At 41.1% G+C, this 8,862-nt stretch overlaps 1 protein-coding gene and 1 pseudogene across 1 annotated transcript in view; one reads left to right on the top strand and one right to left on the bottom strand.

Annotated features, from left to right (window-relative positions):
- The window catches only part of CPNE4 (copine IV), a 525,574-nt gene that overhangs the window by 441,250 nt on the left and 75,462 nt on the right, over nt 1-8,862 (top strand). The gene's annotated exons all lie outside the window — the stretch shown is intronic.
- LOC104984986 lies at nt 6,280-6,840 on the bottom strand (annotated as a pseudogene).

Raw genomic sequence — 8,862 nt, 5'->3', positions numbered from 1 at the left:
ACCTCATCCTCATGGGAGAGGCATATCTTTCCATCAGACATTTTTCTCTCTGGAATGACTCTCAATAACTATCTCAGTCTTTCTTTTGGCCCCACAGGATGTGGAGTTTCTAAGTTACAAGTAACTGTCATAGGCAGAGGGCGAACCCCATGGGGTGACTAAACTTTACAAAACAGTCCCTGCATGGGAGGGAAACTCTGGCACAGTCTCCTCTACCCTTGCTCATAGTGAAGTTGTTCCTGATCAGCTCAAAGAGGAGGACAAGTTAAAAAATAGCTCTAGTGAAGGGAAACACAAAATAGCTGCAGTGAGGGGAAACTTGGAGAAGAGTGGAAATTGATTGCTTTAAAGGCAAATGGCAAAAGGAAAACAGTAAAAGCAGAGATTCATGGGCAAAGGAAAAACTCATGACTTGGTGGGGACCTAAAAAGAGGAGCCATTCTAGATAAGGAGGAACTGGCAAAGTCTCTATACCAGCCCCCTCCCAAAGATTAAGCTAGATGGCAAGATGATACTGAATATCAAAGTAGAACTACCAGGTTTGACTCTGGATCTGAGGATAAAGTTCCCATCAGAGGTGGCCCCACACCAGCCCAGAGCAACAGTCTAGACAGGGAAGCACTGAAATACCACAAGTCAACCTTCACATTCCACATGTAGCCTGGTAACAAGTGTTTATAAAATATGATTGATTACCATGCATTTGTTATGTCAATCCATCATGGAGTTAAATACATGTTACCCTTGGGCACTATTATAAATAATGATATGGCAAACACGGCTAGATTTAATGGTCCTTTGCATTCAGCTATTAAATTGATGACACAGCATCAGTATTGATGAACAGAGATTTTCTCTATCAAGGATAATTTGTATCCCTATGTCTAATGGGCTATCCCCACTCCCATTTTTGCCAAGGCATCATTCACACTGATAAAGGCAATGAATCCATAAACAAAGAAGAAATACATTTTTTAAAAATACATTTTAAAAAAAGAACCCTGATAAATGCTGCTCATGAGGAAACAGGGATTTTTGCATCGCTGACACAGAGGTTACAGAAAATGTGAGCTCACCATAAAATTGCCAGAACAGAAAAATAAGATGGATTCAGAAGAAAGAATTTGCACCCAAGCACAGCTTCTCCAGAATGTGCTGTCTACCTGCTAAGGACATCCTTCTTTACTATCTATTCTACAAATACATGTCCAAGTTCCTTGACCAAGTAAGTTGTGTATTATATACTGCATATATGCCCTAATCTTGGAAGTTATTCACAATACAAATTAGCAGGATGTGGAGTAAGAAAAGGCAAAAGGAGTATTGATGCACATTTTAAGGAAGAACTGACTCTCAGCTTCATGCAAGTGACAAGCCTGTGCTTGTGCTGCCCTAAGAACAAATGCTTCCTTAAATTTTGTGCCCTTGTTGCTTGGTTAGCCTCATGCTTGCATTTCAAAGTCTGCAAAACAGAGAAAACCGTTTAACTTTGATAACCCAAGATTATTTGAGGATTCAGCTCTTTTTCGTTGATACCTTATTAACCTCCCATAAAATAGGTCCTCTATGAAATGCACTTTTAAAAGGCTTTGCTACCATATAGATTTTGATTTCTGCTCTTTAAAATAATAACCTTGATGTGGAGAATGGAATTTAGATGGAAACTTGGGTCCATTTATCAAATACCACCAATGAAAATGCGCTATTATGAAAGCCAGAAAAAAAAAAATCTAGTTTCCACTACTTTTTCTGGCTTTTAAAGTAGTTATTGATGACCCTCTTACTAGGAGGGCCTTCCCATCAGTGAATGGACTAATTTACACTTCCAGGTAAAGAAATTCTGTGTCATCTCCCCAGAGACAAATAAACCTATTCATCTGTCTGGTGATAGAAATGGAATGAGGAAAAAAAAAAAAAAAGGTTCAATTACTTGGGAAATAAGCTTGATAAGATAGGTCAGTGGCCCTGCTTAACACTGTCAAAATCTCAGCTTTCTGCTTGTCCATCTTGCAAATGTGTTTCTGACTTCATCCAAATGAAAAAATAGGGCTTCTTCCTGGATAACTCAGAACCAAGCCCTCCTATGTCTCAGGGAAGTGTTCAACTCAAAAGTCTGTCTACTGCTTAGAAGAGGAAAAATGATTCTCTCTGACCAGGAGAGTTTCACCAGTAGCCACTGCTACTTAGTACCATTGTTTGACTTTCTTATTTCATCCTGAATCTCCATACTCTTCTCCTTACACTCACGTACTAGGCAGCATTGCTCAGAGAGGCACAGATTGACCAGGAACAGCTGGTGCTATGTAGAAAGGCTAACTGACAGAGGAACCTCATCACAAGGAAGTAAATGAAACTAAAAGCAAATGTTTTGGATTTCCCTAAGCTTGGTTTCAAAGGTGTTGGAGTAAATCTATACAAGACTTCAGTCAGAAGTTAATTCCTAGATGAGTATTCAGGAGCCACATGAAGGTCATATGTGATGTCGGCCCACAAGAGACCTGGGTGAGAGTGTCCCAAGGTGGAGCCAGAACCTGAAGAGATGAGCATGCATGGGGGCCCAAAGGATAAGTTAGGATGCCCAGAGAGGCCAAAGAAACATTATAAACACAGGGACATAGCACAGGCCAGTCTGTGGTGGTGATGAGGCAGGAGAATCCAGAACAATATTTGTGAATCTGACTGGGATGCCCGAGATATTTTATACTGTCTGTGGATAGATTGGTGGTGTTCAGTCACTAAATCATGTCTAACTGTTTGAAGCCCCCTGGACTGCAGCACATCAGTCTTCCCTGTCCTTCACCATTTCCCAAAGTTTGCTTAAACTCATGTCCATTGAGTCAGTGATGCCATCCAACCGTCTCATCCTCTGTTGCCCCCTTCTCCTGTCCTCAGTCTTTCGCAGCATCAGGGTCTTTTACAGTGAGTTGGCTTTTTGCATCAGGTGGCCAAAGTATTGGAGCTTCAGCTTCAGCATCAGTCCTTCCGATGAAGATTCAGGGTTGATTTCCTTTAGGATTGACTGGTTAGATCTTCTTGCTGTCCAAGGGACTCTCAAGAGTCTTCTGCAGCACCACAGTTCGAAAGCATAAATTCTTTGGCACTCAGCCTTCTTTATGGTCCAGTTCTCACATCCATGTGTGACTACTGGAGAAACCATAGCTTTGACTATATGGACCTTTGTCAGCAAAGTGATGTCTCTGCTTTTTAATACACTATCTATGTTTGTCATAATTTTCCTTCCAAGGAGAAAGCAACTTTTTATTTCATGACTCCAGTCACTGTCTGCAGTGATTTTGGAGCCCAAGAAAATAAAATCTGCCACTGTTTCCATTTTTAGTTGAATTCAAACTCCCAGAATTGGCTTGGATGTGGCAGCCACAAAACTGTTTTCCATAAATCATTTCTTGGGATTGGTTAGGAACAGCTCCCTTCTCCATGATTTTAGGGTCTAAATTTTGTCCCCTTGTTTTAAAACCTCCAAATTTTGAACACCTATGATGATCCCAAGGGCTTCCCTCATGGCTCAGCTGGTAAAGAATTCGTCTGCAATGTGGGAGCCCTGAGTTTAATTCCTGTGCTGGGAAGATTCCCTGGAGAAAGGAAGGGCTACCCACTCCAGTATTCTGGCCTGGAGAATCCCATGGACTGTATAGTCCCTGGGGTCACAAACAGTCGGACACGACTGAGTGACTTTCACTTCACTGTGATGGTTCCAAATGCAATAATTAAACAAGAGAAGTGAGTAAATGAGCTTATGTGGGAAACACACAGTAATGAAGTTGCCTGGCTGAGCCAAGACTCCCTCCTGGCTGTCAGTGAGCCCCATGCTGCCAGCTTGTGGTTTCCAGACTGATTAAGCCATATGAATGGAGTCATCTGTTCTTTTCTGGTTTTCAAGTGCCTTTTCCTCCTCAGGGACCAATAGGAGATTGCCTCCGGGCATTAAATTAGAGCAATCAATAAACCATGAGCAGCATGGCTCATTTAGAAATAGAGACACAGGCATTTTTCTAGAAAAAACAATGATTACCTGTCTTGAGTACAGAGATTCATGATGTTTATTAGAGGTCAGGAACGTGGGAGTCAACATTTGACATAGCCAAATACTAAACCACCCCTTGCGCCTGCCGGTGATTGGCATCCAGCTGAATGGTACATTGAATCACTCAGACCAGCAGCTTGCATGTAATATCAATTTCTTCTTTTTCTTTTTGCTCAACCCCAACCTCTACTTAGAGATTGAGACCCATAGCTGCCACTTCTGTAATACCTCTGTTCCCATGCCATACATTTACTGCAGGCCATCTCTGGACTTCTATCCCCCACCCCTTTTATTCTTACTCCACTTGGCAGTCACAGTAATCTCTCTGCACTGCTAGTCTGATTATGTCATTCCCCTATTTAGAATAGTTTACATCTCAGACTTGCCTGCAGCTAAAGAATTCTACAGGATTCTCTGGGATTTGATAAATGCTGAGGTGGATAGACTTCATAAAAATAGTGAAATGGCATCCTGTGTCAATTGTAATGTCTCCAGAAAGTTACAGAAAACACAACAGATAATAAATATCCATTTAATGATGAGTAAAAATGCAGTGTGGTATATGGAAAAGCAGGGGCTCTTTCTCAAGACACCAGGGTTCAAATCTCAACTTTATCACTTTCTAGCTGAGTGACCTCTGGAAAATTACCTTATGTCACTGGGCTTTAGTTTTCTTCAAAATATTGTTATCAACTCTTGCCTAACAGGTTTGTTATGAGGATTAAATGAGATGTACTTAGAGGACTTGGCCAGTGAGCTCCTGGTGCTTAGAAATAACTCAAACACCAATTGTATTAAAAAAGAGATAAACTAACAGGGCAATAAGCATGTATCCAGCTGCCGTCTGTGGGGTTGCACAGAGTCAGACACGACTCTGAAGCGACTTAGCATAGAGGGTACTTTACAAGGAAATGGGGGAGGTGTAACCTCTGACCTGCAGGACCTACATTGCACAGAGGGCATTTACTCAAGGCTCATCATGCAACTACAATCTGGGCTTTTTGAACAGGGCTAAAGAATCTAACACAGAACATATTGTGGATACTATATCTGACCCTGGAGTCCTAGGATGGCTTTTCTGTCTTGAAACTCTGAGGTTCAAGTTGAGGCTATGGGTTATGTACCTAATCTGAATTCTAAATGAAAGTGGTTTTGTACCAGATCCCACTGATCCTCCAAAATATTTGGAGTGAATTTGAATTAGCATTTGTGAAGTTCTCCAAGGTCCTTAAATAAAAGATCTCATTTGCATGTTGGTGTCATTACTCATTCATTTATCTAACCAACTCTTACTGAGACCCAATGATGTACCCACTTTAATTTTACATTTTTTTTTCTATATGTGATTAATGTCTGCTTTACCACTGGACTGTGAGTTTTTTTTTTTTAATTGGAGTGTAATTTTTTTTTTTACAATATAGTGTTGGCTGCTACTGTACAATGAAGTGAATCAGCTATAGGTATACATATATCCCCTCCCTCTTCACTCTTCCTCCCACTCCCTTCATCCCACTCCTCTAGATCACTACAGAGCACTGAACTGAGCTCCTTGTGTGATACAGCAGCTTCCCACTAGCTCTCTACACACTATCACACCATAGTGTATATAGGTCAATGTTACTCTCTCAATTTGTCCCACCCTCTCCATCCAGCCCTGTGTTCACTCGTCTGTTCTCTATATCTGTGTCTCTATTCCTGTCCTGAAAATAGGTTCATCTGGACCATTTTTCTTCATATATATGATATTTATTTTTCTCTGTATTTTTTTTTATTGTTTATTCTCCTGCAAGGCTGTTGCTTCACTGTATAAAAATAGCACCAGCAAACACAGTGTATTGCAAAATTAAGATAGTAATATTCTTCACTGGACACTATACAACTAACAAACTTTTCTCCACTGTCAGTTATTTCTAGTGGAAAGATAATTTTGACCCAAATCCAAGGATAGCTGTAAGCAAGTTACAAGTCATATAAGGTTTAAGATAACCATGTTATCCTTGAATTACATAATTTTTGTAATTAGTTTTACCAGAGATAATTTCAGGAATTCTGAATATTATAACTGGAGCCTAGCCTAAAAATCACAGGATGCTGTGGAAAAAGATGCAGTGTTTATCTGAAGTCATTAGAAAGTTAAGGGGTATTTTCTTCAGGAAACATTGTTAAAAGTAGTTTCTTTTGCTAAAAGTTGCTTTCTGAATATCTATCTACCACTAATTTAAGACAACTATGCTAGATTAAGTTGTTTCAAAGTAGTTTATTTAGGGGTTCCAGTTTCACTCCTCAATAGATTTTATGTATTTCTCATATGCTTCTTCACTCATTAGTTCATCTAGTTCTGAAGGGTTACTGAATGTCATCTTGATCAGCCAACCATCTTCGTAACAAGACTTGTTGACAAGTCCTGGATTTTCTGCTAGAGCTTTATTAATTTCAGTTACTTCTCCTGATAGAGGAGAATAGAGTTCACTAGCAGCTTTCACACTTTCCAAAGCACCAAACTCCTCTTGTTTGTTCAACTTTGTCCCAACTTCAGGCAGACTACAGTAAACAACATCTCCCAAAGCTTCCTGTGCAAAATTGCTGATTCCCACTGTTTCGACACCATTTTCTATTGTTACCCATTCGTGTTTCTCTGTGAATTTCCGCACCGACAGCAGAGCAGGGCCGGTGCGCAGCTCCCGGACTGCACCCGCTCGCAGTCCCCAGGGCCGCGGCGAGCAGGGCGCGCTGGGTGCCGAGATGGCGCGCAGGCCGCCGACCGAGGCCCGCACGCTCCGCACCGCGCACAGCGCCATGTTCGCACAGGTGCCTATTTTTCTCTGTCTTACTTCACCCTGTACAACAGACTCTAGATTCATCCGCATCGCTACAAATGATCCAATTTTGTTCCTTTTTATGGCTGAGTAATATTCCATTGAAAAAATGTACCACACTTTTTTTATCCATTCATCTGTTGATGGACATTTAGCATGGTTCCTTCCATGCTAGACTGTGAGCTTTATATAGGTAGAGATCAGTTCATCTATCTGCCCTGTGTGTTGCTCCATGGACTACATCTAGTTCATTTCCTGACATATTGGAAGTAGTCAATAAAGGTTTGATAATGAATGAAAGGAAACCATCAGATAGGAAAAATAAAACCTATTTTTTCACTTTTTCTGCCCCCTATTATAGAATACATCAAACTCATCCAACATAGGTTTCAGGAAATACATAGAGGATGGAGATATAGATAAAAGAGGCAGAGGGACCAAAGAGAGAAAGGAGAGACACTTGCAACTTCAGAATTCCTTGAGGACAGAAGTGCTTCAATAGATGTTCAGAAGAGTATGCATCATACTACAACAGCCCATTGGACTGTCTGGTATTATCAAATATCTGTGCTTTGAGTAGGGGTTATATTCACATTTGCAGTTCACCCAAGGAAGTTTCCTGAGTTCAACTACTCATCAGTCCTCTGATTGAATATCAGCTTCTCAGACAGATATAATACCTGTAAATTCGGTAGAAGTATAGAACAGGTTGAGGCAACACAAAGTAACCAGTCATGGAGTTGGAGCTCCTGACAAAAGCTTGGGGCATAAGTTGCTATCAAAGCTGGCCTCTTCACTCCACCCACACAACTCTAGGGCTTTCAATCTTCCTAAAGACTAGTGAGGTGTGAAGTTAAAATGGTTTGGACAAGCATTGGAGGCCCCTGAAGTTTATCTGAACTAATCGAATCTCCCAAAGTCATACATTTCCAGTGAAAGCATCCAAGGCTGACACACCTCAGTATGGAATGCCTCCAGGCTTGGCTGCAGTCCAGAAGAGACGAGATGTATGCACCGGCGAGATAAAGCAGACAGGTGCATCACCCTTCCTCCTGGGCATCTCTCAGTCCAGCTCTCGTGAGTGTAACATGTCAGGATTTTTTGCTGCCTATTTAGAGTGGTGCTACATTGAATGACCATTAAGGAATGAGAATGGTCCTTGGATATTGTTTTCCATCTGTGATCAAGTTTCTTATTGATTTGAAGAACACAGAGTGTAAGCCAGAATGTTGTTGTTCAGTCATCAAGTTGTGTCTGACTTCTTGTGACCCCATGGACTGCAGCATGCCAGCCTTCCCTGTCCCTCACCATATCCTGGAGTTTGCCCAAGTTCATGTCCATTAAATCCATGATGCCATCCAACCATCTTATCCTCTGTCATCCTCTTATCTTTCTGCCTTCAATCTCTCCCAGTATCAGGGTCTTTTATAAGGATATAATTGTAATTATTGCCACCATTGTCACAAGCCATGGACTCCTGAATTTTCTGTCCAGTTTTTCTCAATGTGTCCAGAGACTACATACATCCAAACTGACAAGTTGCTTGCTTCTAAATCAAGTTCTTGGGACCCTCCTCCAGAAAACCGAATCAGAATCTCTGAAGGTAAATCCCAGGAATCTGAAAATTAATAAGCTCTCCTTAGACATATCAAAGAGTTGACTCTTGACTGTTGCAGGTCAGGAAGCAAGTTAGAACTGTACATGGAACAACAGACTGGTTTCAAATCAGGAAAGGAGTACATCAAGGCTGTATATTGTCACCCTGCTTATTTAAATTATATGCAGAGTACATCATGCAAAATGCTGGGCTGGATGGAGCACAGGCTAGAATCAAGATTGCCGGGAGAAGTATCAATAACCTCAGATACGCAGATGACATCACCTTTATGGCAGAAAGAAGAAGAAGAACTAAAGAGCCTCTTGATGAAACTGAAAGAAGAGAGTGAAAAAGCTGGCTTAAAGCTCAACATTCAGAAAACTAAGATCATGGTATCCAGTCCCATC

This window comes from Bison bison, unplaced genomic scaffold, assembly GCF_000754665.1.
Source record: "Bison bison bison isolate TAMUID 2011002044 unplaced genomic scaffold, Bison_UMD1.0 scf7180017864037, whole genome shotgun sequence".
Taxonomy (NCBI): Eukaryota; Metazoa; Chordata; class Mammalia; order Artiodactyla; family Bovidae; genus Bison; species Bison bison.
The sequence above is the reverse complement of the archived record's forward strand: the minus strand, read 5'-3'. Positions and strand labels throughout refer to the sequence as shown.